This window comes from Panthera onca, chromosome C1 (assembly GCF_046562875.1).
Source record: "Panthera onca isolate mPanOnc1 chromosome C1, mPanOnc1 haplotype 2, whole genome shotgun sequence".
In the NCBI taxonomy this organism is placed as follows: Eukaryota; Metazoa; Chordata; class Mammalia; order Carnivora; family Felidae; genus Panthera; species Panthera onca.
In genome coordinates this window covers 138,953,556-138,966,374 of record NC_138346.1, presented here as the reverse complement: position 1 = coordinate 138,966,374, position 12,819 = coordinate 138,953,556, and the positions used below count along the sequence as shown (strand labels likewise).

At 36.5% G+C, this 12,819-nt stretch overlaps 1 protein-coding gene across 1 annotated transcript in view; it reads right to left on the bottom strand.

The window, feature by feature from the left end:
* DPYD (dihydropyrimidine dehydrogenase) overlaps nt 1-12,819 on the bottom strand; it is an 853,279-nt gene that overhangs the window by 89,445 nt on the left and 751,015 nt on the right. The gene's annotated exons all lie outside the window — the stretch shown is intronic.

The window sequence follows — 12,819 nt, the reverse complement described above, 5'->3', positions numbered from 1 at the left end:
TAGTAGAATTTCATTAGGCAGGGAGAATAGAGTCAGAAGAATTAATTGTATGTCATAAGCCAAGGTGTTGAGGTTGTGATAAGAAAGAGCAGGGCACATTTAGGGACCATTTTACTCAGAGATAATGTATGTGCAGAAGACTAACAAAAGTAAGATTGGGAAAATAGGCTCCAATGGGATCACAAAGAGCCTCGAATGCCAGATGAAAGAATTCCTTACATTTGTTGATCAAGTAGTGTCCCTGAAGGCTCTGAATAGGAAAACGAGTTTTGGAAAGTAAACTGGCAGTGATACATAAGAGGGCTGGAGAGGGAGAAGGTGGGAAGAGAAAGTCTATAGTTACAGAGCAAGAGAGAGGTCCTAAAAGCTGAAACTAGGATACTGATACTTGAGTGGAGAAACAGGGTTGCTCAAAGTGTTTTACTCTTTCCTGAAATATTCCTACTGGAAGACTTATACATATTTCCCAAATTATAGCATATCTTCTCAGTGTCTTCCATGTCTTCAGCCCACCAGGTCATCCTGTTTTCATACTGAATTCTTCTGTGTATCGTCTCAGGCTCAATGACTGAAGAGTGGGTGAAAGTCCCAGAGCTCTACATTGAGAATGTACAGGACCAAGAGCACGAGTCTATCTACATGACCTGGTATGGCCTGTGCCAGGCATTTGCTTTTGCCTTAATGTTTAAAAGTGTGATCACTCTGCAGGCATAACTATTTTATTCTATAGGTGCCGGTTTGAAAAGGAAGGTACGTGCAAGGCAAACCACAGCCCTGAGTTTGTCTCAGGAGATACAAGCTGGAAGCTCTGCCCACAGTCAAATCATGGAAGTCTGAAAGTGTAACAAGTGTCCTGGGATGTAATATCTAGAGTCTTGAGGCTGTGATGCATGACAAGTAAAGCTCTTCAGTGCCAGAGGTCTCTGTCTCTGGGGCACTGGTACAACCCTCCATTGCTCAAGTGTCTTCTGTTTGCGGGGGGGCGGGGGGTGTATATGTATATGTGTTCTCCTCTGGGACATTTGTTTTGAACTCTGGTCATCAAACTCAGCTTTTCCCTGGTGAGAGCTCCATACTATACAACAAACCTCCACATTTGCCTGCAGTTTGTGCAACTTAAGACAGATCTGCTGTACGGTAACCAGAATGCTTTCACTTACCTCTTAATTTCATTAGCTTTCCATCCACTGGTCAAAATTCTGGTTTTATTTTTCAACTCCAATGATGAATACTAAGAACTATTTTACTTATAGTTCTGTCTCTATTTTGTAGGGAATAAGGTGAGGTGTTTTGAATTTTTTTCTTTAAAGATCTCAGTAATATTTATCTTTTAAATGGAATCTTCAAATATACCAGGGCAATCTTATGGCTTACTACCTGTTGGGAGATATCTCCTATGAAATCTCTGGAATTACCTGGTTTTAATTAAAATGAAACGTCACAATAATGTCACTCCACATTCTGATGTCACGACAAAAGGCGCTGAACTCCCGTTAAATAAGCAGAACACTTGACAAAAAACTTCTAATGATCCTTCTGAACACATGGACTCCCTCACAGTGCAGTGTTTTTATCTCCTTTGTGTTCTCCCTGTATATTCTCCCTTGTAGCATAGCTATTGAGTCTCACCTTTCAGCTAAATTACAAATTCTTAATCGATAACACCTGCATTACTCTAAGTTCACAGCACCAAGTCTTTCATGGGCTTTGGGCTCAAGAGATTATTAGTGAAATGGAAAGATAAATCTAAATGTTTCACACTCTTCAGAGTTCATCTCTATTTAGATACCAGATATGCAGCTGTACTAACAGAGGATGACAAAAAATAGCAATCTTTTGAAAATTAGTATTTCACCCTAAGTTAATGTTGCACGAACAATTAGAATGCTCTACCTGGACCAAACAAAAAGCCCATATTGGTGGCAATCTGACATTGGTTCTAATTGTATTTCACCTGCAAATGAGAGGTCACATTTCTCCAACCTCAGCAGCATCATCCTAGTGTATGGCAGCATTATCTTGCAACTAGATGTCTATAACAGCCCGTACCAGTTAATAATTTGGGAGCCCCATACAAAATAAAAATCTAAGGCCCCTTGTTTAAAAATTATTAACAACTTCAAGATGGAGTCAGCAGAGCATTAAACCAAGAGCAGAACACTTCTGGAGAAGGGAGTCTTGTGAGACTTCACAGGTCACGCACCTGTGAAGCCGGGCCAGCTAAGAAACTCTTAATGATCTCTCTGGTTTTGATTTTGCACATTTCATGTCTGTTTTCACATAGCAGCATAATGATATATCTAAAATGAAATTTGGATAATATCATTGTTTCTATGCAAAACCATTTGACAGCTTCCCTTTGCATGTTTAATATAATCCAAATTCTTTATCATGGCCCATAAGCTCTACATGATGTGGACACTGTCAACCTCTCTAATGTTTTAGCCTTTTTTTCTAACTTTGGCCATATAGGCCTTCTTTCAGTTTATTGAACACATTCACAGATTCTGTTCTCTCTCAGTAGAATGCTGTTCCTGGCTTCTTCCCATGCTTCAGATCTCATTTCAAATGTCACTCCCTTGGAGAACCCTTCCCCGATACCCAAACTAAAGTAGCTACACATTCCACCTTATTATCCTAAGCACACCTTTTTCTCCATCAGGATAGTTATCAGAAACTGTAACTTTAAAAAAAATTAAGTTTCTTTCCATTGTCACCTCTAAGAACCCAGTCTATCTTATTCGCCACAGTGTAGCAAGGTTTAGCATAGTGCCCAGCTTACAATAGGTGCTTAATGATAGACATTTGTTGAATGGTTGGATTTGTTGAATGAATGAATGAATGAATGAATGAAAGGGCCACTCAAATGCTCAATGACATTTTTCTCATTATTATTATTTTCATGAAATTAAGATATAATTTGCTTAGGCAACCAAAATACAAATTTCTCACTTGGGAATTTTGGGGAGATACTGGGCCCTGTTCTATATGCATGAAGAAGCTATTTTCTCAGGATAATGACGATTTATTAATATTTATTTCTCTTATACAAAACAGGACCCAAGAACTAAGTACATTCCCACATCACCTGCTTTCATGACTTCTGTATGAGTTGAAATATAATAACTTTTTCTAGGACCTTCTCTTTCCCATTTTCTATTCTATTTCAGAAGAATGAACTATTAACTATTTTTCACTAGCCACCTTGTTCCTTGGCTTCAAATAGAACTAAGGCTATTTGTTTCTTCACAGAGCTAGAACAAATAATCCTAAAATTTGTATGGAACCAGAAAAGACCCCGAATAGCCAAAGCGATCTTGAAAAAGAAAACCAAAGCAGGAGACATCACAATCCCAGACTTCAAGCTATACTACAAAGCTGTAATCATCAAGACAGTATGGTACTGGCACAAGAGCAGACACTCAGATCAATGGAACAGAATAGAGAACCAAGAAATGGACCCACAAACATATGGCCAACTAATCTTTGACAAAGCAGGACAGAATATCCAATGGAATAAAGAGTCTCTTCAGCAAGTGGTGCTGGGAAAACTAGACAGCTACATGCAGAAGAATGAACCTGGACCACTTTCTTACACCATACACAAAAATAAACTCAAAATGGATGAAAGACTTAAATGTAAGACAGGAAGCCATCAAAATCCTCGAGGAGAAAGCAGGCAAAAACCTCTTTGATCTTGGCCGCACCAACTTCTTACTCAACACGTCTCTGGAGGCAAGGGAAACAAAAACAAAAATGAACTACTGGGACCTCATCAAAATACAAAAGCTTCTGCACAGCGAAGGAAACAATCAGCAAAACTAAAAGGCAACCGACAGAATGGGAGAAGCTATTTGCAAACGACATATCAGATAAAGGGCTCGTATCCAAAATCTATAAAGTACTTATCAAACTCAACACCCAAAAAACAAGTAATCCAGTGAAGCAATGGGCAAAAGACATGAATGGACACTTCTCTAAAGAAGACATCCAGATGGCCAACCGACACATAAAAAAATGTTCAACATCACTCATCATCAGGGAAATACAAATCCAAACCACAATGAGATACCACCTTACTCCTGTCAGAATAGCTAACATGAACAACTCAGGCAACAACAGATGTTGGCAAGGATGCAGAGAAAGAGGATCTCTTTTGCACTGCTGGTGGGAATGCAAGCTGGTGCAGCCACTCTGGAAAACAGTATGGAGGTTCCTCCAAAAAGTAAAAATAGAACTACCCTAGGACCCAGCAATTGCACTACTAGGCATTTATCCACGGGATACACGTGTGCTGTTTCGAAGGGACACATGCACCCCAATGTTTATAGCAGCACTATCAGCAATATCCAAAGTATGGAAAGAGCCCAAATGTCCATTGATGGATGAATGGATAAAGAAGATGTGGTACATATATACAATGGAGTACTACTCGGCAATCAAAAAGAATGAAATCTTGCCATTTGCAACTACATGGATGGAACTAGAGGGTATTATGCTAAGCGAAATTAGTCAGTCAGAGAAAGACAAATATCACATGACTTCACTCATATGAGGACTTTAAGAGACAAAACAGATGAACATAAGGGAAGGGAAAAAAAGTAATATAAAAACAGGAAGGGGGACAAAACATAAGAGATTCTTAAATATGGAGAACAAATCGAGGGTTACCAGAGGAGTTGTGGGAGGAGGAATGGACTAGATGGGTAAGGGGCATTAAGGAATCTACTCCTGAAATCATTGTTGCACTATATGCTAACTAATTTGGATGTAAATTAAAAAAATAAAATAAAATAAAAATACTGAAAAAAAAAAGAACTAAGGCTATTCATAAGAAACTACACACAAAGTATATTGCATCTTCCTGGGATTCTAGTACATTATTATGACAAATGTTTTTCATAGCAATATTCATTGTATTATGTTCAACTGTTTTTGTTGTTGGTCTGGAAACACTAGAAGTATAATTACTAGCTTTGATAAAGTAATAAAGTCAATGGAATAAAACTATATTAGGATTAAGGCCTTTTGTTATAAGATAATCAGCAAAGCTAAGTCAGTACAAATAAGGAAAATTAATATTGATATCAAATCCAGCTATCTTATGCTCAAAATAAAAACTCAATACATTCTTATAATATTCTTCTATGAAATGTATCCCTTTTATAACTTGAACACTACTGCAAATATTAAAATACTTTAAATGTATTTTTATAACACCTTACTTCATTTAGGAGCTTTTTATTATATATATATATATACACACATATATATATACACACACACATATATATACATATATAGTGTATATGTCATTATTATTATTATATATACACACATATATAGTGTATTTTATATACCTATATATATGTATACACACATATATATACACATATATAGGTATATAAAATAATTTTGATTCTCGATAATAGCTCTCTGAAATCAGCAGAGGAAGATTTAATTACCTACACTCTCTAGATGAGAAAACTGAGGCTCAGAAACATTATCTGTGACCACGCGAGCATCTAATAGTAGAGTCAGAATTCAGATCTTCAGATTCCTGTTCTTTCTATTTTACTGTTTTATGTGTAACAAACACTAGAGATATAAAATGCATTTTAGATTAAAAACATTCTAGCAAACATATTATACTATTCCATGAAAGAACTTAATAGCAAAAAGTTAATTCATTAAAAAACTTTATAATAGTACATTATCTGATTCTGTCCAGTATTATTTACTAAGCCCTCTTCAGCCTTTCACTATCAAAAAGAAGTGATTAAATTAATATTATAGTTACTTAAAAACGTTTTCTAGACCAATTTAATTTTATGCATATAGTATTAATTATCATGACCTCTTGGTTTCCCATCAAAATGCAGTTGAGATAAAACTCCTTCTGCTAACTTTGGAAAGCACTTGCTATATAGGGAGCATTTTAAACACTTCAGGTGGAAAAATACACTATGTGATTTCGGCCAAAGGTTCCAGGGATGTGACTGATTTATTTCCTGGCCTAAACCATCTCCAAATGAGATTTAAGAGTTTAGAAGCGGGGAGTGAATGTATGGTTGGGTTACATTACATTCAGAAGAATGAGATTTTTCAAGGTCAGCGTCAGTATCAAATTTAGGTGTAAAGTGCAAAGGTAGGAAGTTTGAACAAGGTTTCCACTTTGTTAGGTGATGACTGACTCACAAATAAGTATACATACACACACATACGTGGATGCACACTTAATTTATTGTCTATTAATATATCTATTCAATGATGGTGTGATACCACATTACACACACAGACACCTATATTTAATAGGTATCTATACATTATATAATATATAAGCCCACAGGCACACATATGAGATACTGACATATATATTATGTATTAATATATGTAACTATCTATATGTTCTTAACACTATCTTTTTTGTCATGATAGTACTCTCTCAGGTATAGCATGTCTGAGAAATAGGTACTTTTTCAACTTTATATTTTGGGGATTTTTGTTATTTTCCCACTGATAAAACAGAATTTTAAATATAACTTGTCTTATATTTATCTGTCCTCAATTTGAGTGCTTCCTAGTTCATTAAATTTAGAAACCCCTTCTCATTGCCCCTCTGCCATGTACTTAATAATCTGTAAAACACTTAAAAACACTAGAGGAGTCCATTTTTTTTAGAGAAACCCAATGGAGAAGCCTTCTGAAATGTGAGAAAATCTGTTGTAATAAGTCATTTATTTATTTGTGCTCTAAACCACTTATTTCCATACAGTAGAGGTACTCTTGCTGAGGAAACCTGAAGTGTGCTCTGTAGCTTAATCTGATGTTAGCTGATAACAACCCTAATTTTTCATTTTCTGGGGGTTTTGCACTTCTGTTGTAATAAAACTATTTTAGAGACTAATGAGAAGAACTGCTATCCAGAACAGGATTTACATTCAGATGTGGGAAAAGAGGATGATAGCTACACTACATCCACACTCCTCTCCCATTACTCTTACATCCATGGACAATATGGTGATGTAGAATGACATGTGAGTTTAGGCCTGGCTGTATGTTTCAGGACATGGTGAGGACAGTATTAAGAGCATCTGTCTAGGTAATTTACACAGAAGGTAGCCTTGTGGTAGGTAAGTTAGTGCTTTGCCTGTGCCATTGAAGAACAGGAGCAAGCCGGAGTTGTATTAGACTCAGCTTTTCTCAAGACCTGCTAAGGGAGTGGGGAGTTAGCAGCAACTGGTTATCTTCTCTTCGGGGGAATGCTTGTCTGGCTTGAAGAGGTGAACACACAGACTTGGGCTGGGTACTATTAAATATGTGGGAGGTGTATTAATACTGGGGACATATTTTTCTGTTTGATGTCGCTACTGTACTGTTCATGCTTCCTGAAAGCAAAGGCTTTTCACATTTCACATTTCCATGTGTTGTCGTATGTATGACCTTGGAATCCTCATTTTCATAGTTCATATTCATAGTTATTTTCTGCTATCAAACTTTATAACCTGTTGTTCTCTGGATCCTGCATGAAGCCTGAGCTTTTCTGCTTTGGGGTCCAAATATTCTCTTTGAATTTTCACCTGAGTCATTAAAAAAGAAACATTATCTGCCCCTTCCATGATTTGTCTTTGGGTAGGAGGCCCCAAATTGCATTAGTTGTTTTTATTATCCTAATACACTGAAAACCTGATTTTACTCTAATTTGTTCTTCACTTTCATCCCAGCTCTAGGTCTGTTGATAATACTGCTTTCTAAATTGTGTCTATTAAATGTCTTATTTGGCACTATTATTTCACAGATTCATATCTTACATCTGCCCAGGTTTCATTCCATTCCTTCTTTCTTATTTGTAACCTCTTTAGCTTCTTTTGTGGGAGCTATCTTTTTCCAAGAAGTAAAAGGATCTCCTAAATTATAACCATCTACACACTTCCTTAATGTCCTTTTGACCTCACTTTCCAATGATATCACTAAAATAAGACATGTGTGGTGCTACTTGCATGGAGATTTTACTGATTTTATATATTCCAGAACTGCTCAAACTTTAACATATGTATCAGTCCCCTGGAAATCTTGTTGAAATGCCGAAAGTAACTCAACAGATGTGGGGTTGTGCACTTCACACAAGCTGTAGGGGATGCTAATATTGCCGATTCAGATAACCATGCTTCAAGTAGCATTTATCTAGACAATTCCAGTCCATGCAAATGACACACATAACCTAATTGGTTTCAAATAAAGTTTTAAGGAAAATGTCCATGTTTTTATATATGGAAATGTTGTGAAATGACGGTTATTTGAAATGAATGAATTTCTTTGACTTTGGATTAGGGAAAAGATCTCACTTCTAAATATGACCTAAGAGAGAGATTATAACTTGGTTTTCCCTTCTTCAAACTCCAGGATTCTTTCTTGGGTAAGAAAAATGCTAATGGTTCTTTTCAAATCCTTCTTGGTAGCAATCTATATTACCTAGTGTTTGCTCACATTCAAACACATGTCACCTTCTGCCCACTCATACACCTTCAGAGACCCCTTTTCAGTGTATTGCCATCATCTTGCCTTTTTGCTTATTGGGAAGACTTATCTACTTACATGGACTTTTATTCCTTAAATAAGATAGGTTTTATTACTTACCCCTGAGTAACACAAAGGCCTGGTTATCCCTATCTGTAGTTTTCTATTATTAAGTGAGTTCTCTATAGAGGACAACAAAGTCCCTCTCATTTCCATGGTGACTGAAGAAGCAATGATTATAAAGTCAGCCATGGCATATGAGACAGGAAAAAGGAGGCTTGGAATTTCTCTAGACTCAGGAAATACGTATTCCACGGCACAGGATGGAGTAACACTTCTGAAATATTTCACTTTCTGTGAAAACTGCCCACACCTCTTGATGGATATATTTTCAAGTTGTACAAGCATTCCCATACCTGTAATATGTGTATAAGCTCTCCTTTACTTTTGACACTTTTATTCACCCTTAATGGTACATGGAGCTAAAAGTGATATATTTTCTAGACATGGCTTGATTTCAGGTGATGTATATCTGCAACTGGAGAATAAGATTCTTTACAATGAGCAGGGTTGAATAGGTGCTTCTATAATAATCAGACATCACGTATTTGGACTTGACTGCTCAGGGTAACCATATACATTCTTATTGAAGTCCCGGGTGCTTAAAAATGTTTTACTTCATTCTGCAGTTAACAAAAATGACCCTGAAAAGTACACTGATAGCAAGCAGTATTGCACCAATTATACCCTTCACTGCATTTGATTGTAGGGTTTTCTCTTTATTAGCTTAAAAGTGAGCAATACCAAGTCCAATTCCCCAGGGCCTTTTGTGCTCCTACAAATCATGTCAAGTTGCTCACAACCCCTGAATTCATTGCTCTGATTTAGAGATGGCAGTGCATAGGATGAGAATTTGAAAACAACAGCAGAAAACAGTTAAGACTTCAAATTGTACAAATCTGCAATTGCAGAGAGTTTTATATGTAGGCGAATGCTCTTTCTATGTGGATTCTTCATGTTCCTCATTTACTGCAGGTGATTTGTAGAGAGTTACACCTCTGGTAATGGCAGAGTACCTTGCTTTGGACTTCTGCAGACAACTCAGCACACACACAGATAAAACCCATCCGAAGGCGCTAAAGAACTGCAGGAGAGTTGACACTTTGAAGAAGGGAAAGATACCATCCTTTTTGTCTGACAACAGGCCCAGGTGGTGCCAAGCAGGGAGGTTAAAATTCAGAGAGAAATGCAGTCTTACTGGTTGAGAAATCAGAGTTTAGTGCCATCAAAGCATCTACAAACTGGGGGGAATATCTAGGAAAGGGGAAAACTACAGTGAAAGAGGATCGGATTCAGCATAGGTACTCGATCCAAATCGCTGGCTGACTTCTGAGCTATGCTGGTGTTTGGCAAATTCCAAGCAGCCCAGATGAGGCCGAAATGTCTGAAAAGATATTTCAGTTGCTGCTAAGTGCAGAGAGGATAGAGGTTGAGGGTTTGTACTCAGAGAAGTTAACTGTTTGCTAAAACAAACAAAAATCAGTACTCTTAGGTAGCAGAGAATAGAGTCCAGAATCTTGCTACCAGGTATTACTCACACAGGTGAGATACAATAAAAAATTACCAGACATATGAAAAAGCAGGAAATTGTGATGATTCACAAGAGAAAGAGCAATCAATAGAGATCAATCCTGAGATGGTCCAGACATCGGAACTAGAGGTCACAGATTTTAAGGCAGCTATGCTCAGGATAGAAGGAAAAATACAGCTGATAATGAATGATAAGAAACCTTGCAAGAAAGAAAGTTTTAAAAGTGAACCAGAAATTCTAGAAGTGTAAATGTGATTAGCTGATATAAAAAATTCACCAAGTAGGCTTAATAGCACAACGAAGATGGTATAAGAAGAAAGATTCACTGACTTTGAAGGGAGATGAATAGAAATCTGAAAAATAAACAATCAAAAAAAAAAAAGTAAAAGAGTCTCAGAGACCTGCGGAACAATATCAAAAAGTCTAACATTCATTTAATTGAGTTCCCAGTAAAGAGAAAAGAAAGAAAGGATCACCCACGAAAATTAAAGAAAAATTAACTAACTATCGTCCACAGTTGGTAAGATATATACATTTACAGATTCAAAAAAGCCCAAGAAGCTTAAGCTGAATAAAAACTATAGGTGAATTTTGAAGGTTCATAACATTTTAATATTATGTAGAGGGCAAGAAGAGGAAAAGATTTGGGATTCTAAATTTGTAATATGTTTAGAGAAAACTATAGCAAAAGGGATACGGAAACATGTGAAAATAACAAAAATGAGTTTGAAATGCACTGTCTTCCTTTTAAATCTATGGTTAGAATGTTGAACAGAAGCATTACAGAATGAACTTATCTTTTAGGTAATTAAACAGAAATAATATTATTTGGTTGCTATCCCACTTCAATAAATTCCAAGATTTCCTTTCATTTCCTTCCTCCCTCCCCCTTGCCCTGACTTTTGCCCTGGAGGAAGGCAAAGGATGCAATTTCTAACTGGTACCATTAGATGGAGAAGAAATGACCTTTCATGATTTAGGTCAAGAGTTATTGTGATAACCAGTAATTTAATATTCATAATGTTGCATATTCAACTCACTTCACCACAATTACTAAACGGTAGGGTGATGGGCTTTCGAAGATGATTTAGAACAATTTCTATTTAAAAGATATGAAATTAGGGGCTCGTAGGTGGCTCAGTCGGTTGAGTTGACCACTTCGGCTCAGGTCACGATCTCATGTTTTGTGGGTTCGAGCTCTGTGCTGGCTCTATGCTGACAGCTCACAGCCTGGAGCCTGCTTTGGATTCTGTGTCTTCCTCTCTCTCTGCCCCTCCCCCACTTGCACTCTGTCTCTGTCTCTCTCTCTCAAAAATAAATAAATATTTAAAAAAGATATGAAATTAAACAGAATTTATTTTACAAAAATAAAGAAAAAAAACAATAAAGAAAAAAAACAAAATAAAGAAATAAAGAAAATAAAAGCAATAAAGAAAAAATAACAATTTTTCTCCTTTATCCATTCAAAATACTAGAATAGGGTGACTGGGAAGTCACACTGGTGATGTAAGATAGAAGGTTCTCTCTAAGCTACTCATCATAGAATGTTAGTTATACATACTCAACCAAACTAACACTCTGTATCTTCTCTGTAATATTGATAAGAGAGTTAAAAACGGATGCCTCTTTAATATACTACCTGACAAATGCGAGATTATAGTCTGGCAGAACTTTGAAGGCTAAGTATTGGGGTGTATAATTCTGAGAGATAAGCTCTTTAACTAGAATAGAAAGACTGTGTGAGATTTACCCCTTCCTGTAAGGCCCCCTCTACTTCCTAAAATTTAAACTCAATTATGATTTCATTGGTACTTGAATTTTCCCTTATTGTTACACACTGAATATGTGAAATTCAAAGAGAACACGTCAGCCTTACACATAGAATCAGTAAGAGCTGGAACAGTACCACCCAAATTGTTCACTGTATCCACAAGAGACTATAGTATTACTAGGATTCAGTAATGTGATATCTGAATAAAAGCCTTACTTTAATTACTGCTTTCATTTTTTTTTCAAAGCCCAGTTCCTAACAAATTTTGAAAACAGAAATTTGGACCTGGTCACTGTTTGTTTTCCAGTTAATTCTTCAAATAGCTTCAGGATAGCTTTAGTTAATTTGGCAAAATGCCCTCAAGAGTAAATTAGCATGTTTAACAACTTGGCCAATCTCTCCCTCACCCCCACCCCAAGCAAAGCATGCTTAATTTCAAGCAGGCATTTTAGCATATAGTGGTCTAAATTCCATCCTGTGTTCAAATCTTGAATTGGCTGATTTGGAAGCAGGCAGACTTCCTTCTGTATCTCACACAATTTAGAAACAACAGCAGATTAGTGATTAAATTGGCTGAACAACTTCTGGCTCATATCAATTAATTTCTCTAAGGATTTTTCCTTAAATAAAGCATCTTTTCTACACAGCTGCAGGGAATGTCTCAAACAGCTAGACTATATAATACACCACTATCTTTGAATACTTTAATTTTTAATGTTAAAAGCTCTGTCACAGAAAACAGCCTGGAAACTTGTGGGGGCAACCCACCATTATTCTACCACATTAATACTAGTATAAGAAATACAAGTGTCAATGTTGCAACAAATTAAGATTCTTTATAAAGAAGAACTCTCACCTTCTGAAAGTACCTGCAATCATGAAGGATCTGAGGGCCAATAAAGAACAGCCAAGACAGAACAGCCAAGAAAGAACAATATAT